Genomic DNA, 1,839 nt, shown 5'->3' on the forward strand with positions numbered 1-1,839 from the left:
AGGAGCCTAGGGCCCACCATGGCACATCAGGACCCCAGATGCCTCCTCTCCACACACCTGGGTCTTCGTCAGCTCTGGGGCAACCTTCCCTTTGAAGTTGGCCTATCGCACCACCTGCTCCCAACTGGTTTGAAATTGAAGTTTGAAACTGAACCAAAGTTTCCTCTTCCTCTCTCTCTCCCATTTAACTCCCCTCCATAAACAGAAGCTCGCGTACGCTCAGCTGGCAGGGGAGCAGGAGAGAAAGGAGACTCGGAGATGCTCACCAGGTTTCGTTTAATCAGAACAAATGACCACTCTCCTGGGTGCACAGTGTCCTCAGCCGTGTCAGTAAAGTGGACGCAGCACGCATACCGAGGTGGAGAATGACCGAGGCAGAGCTCAGCCATCTCCGCTTGCCTCATTGGGGGCAATCGAAAACGGAGGGATCATTTGAGAACCTCTCATATGTTTTGCATTTGAAAGCAAGAACCCCAGATGCAACTGGACCCTAAGATTAAAAAATAGTGAGTAGACAGCCATAAAAAAGAATGAAATCTTGCCATCTCTGACAATATGGACGGACCTAGAGGGTGTTATGTTAAGTGAAATAAGTCACACGGAGAAAGACTAATTCAGTATGATTTCACTTCTATGTGAAATCTAACACACAAAACGAAAACAAACAAAATAAAAGAGAAACGAACTCATAGTGAACTGAACAAATTGATGGGGTGGACGGAAAAAGGGAAGAGGATTAAGAAGTACAAACTTCCAGTTATAAGATAAGTCACAGAGATGTAATGTGCAGCATAAGGAATCTTGTCAATAATATTGTAATGAGTGTGTACAGTGACAGGTGGGTACTAGACTCATCGTGGTGATCATTTCGTAAGATATATCAATGTTGAATCGCTACATCGTACACCTGAAACTAATATAATACCGTATGTCAACTGTCATTACAAATAAATAAAGTGAAATAGAAAAGACATAGTAGGAGAAGGAAAAACTGGGGCTGAATGAATAATAAACTTAGCGCGTGCCAGTCCTATCGTATCTGTTTTCGTGGCCAACGACTCGTTAATGTCCCTGATATATCTGTTGTTAAGTACGTAATATTGGGGGGAGGACCAACCACCCCACTGCTGCTCACCCACCATATGACCTTGAAAAAGAGAGGTTACCTTGGCACTGGCCACCTTCCCAGAAGCCTCTTTACCATGGCAATGGTGAAGCCATCTCGAGACAGAGGACATCGACCAAGGGAAGATAGCTGTGCACGATTTGGTATTTATAGTAGATAAATTGATTTGTGAGCACATGTGAATTTCCGTTTTTTTCCGGCACCCTTGGGAATACTCAGGGACTTTTATATTAATCAAGGGCTTGTGCAGTTGCAAGTGACAGAAACGGAACTCCAATGAGCTGAGCCAAGAGGGAATTTATTGGCTCATGAAATTGGGAAGTCCGGAAATAATTACGGTTTCAGGCATAGTTTGATCCAGGGGCTCAAATGATATTGTCAGTTTTCTCTCTTTCCCTGTCTTGTAAAACATTGAAAGCAAGTGAGGTGGACCCAGCCAGTGATCACCTGTGGATGAAGTTATTAGATGAAATTATTAGAGGAAGACATTTGAAGTGGAGGGATCAGTCTGCTATCCCCTGAAAAGCATTCATTTAAAAGCTGGACGACCGGACATTGTGAGGCCCCTAGGAAAAGGTTGAATCTGAATCTACTTAAGCCTTGTCTTCATTTGAGTTCCCCCAAAGCATCCCTAAGATGAGAATTTAAGAGCAGGTGATATATTTCGGACATAGCCCCAGGAAGAGCTGGTTGTGGAGGGAAGAAATGAGATG

Source organism: Pteropus vampyrus, unplaced genomic scaffold (assembly GCF_000151845.1).
Source record: "Pteropus vampyrus isolate Shadow unplaced genomic scaffold, Pvam_2.0 Scaffold23, whole genome shotgun sequence".
Classification (NCBI taxonomy): domain Eukaryota; kingdom Metazoa; phylum Chordata; class Mammalia; order Chiroptera; family Pteropodidae; genus Pteropus; species Pteropus vampyrus.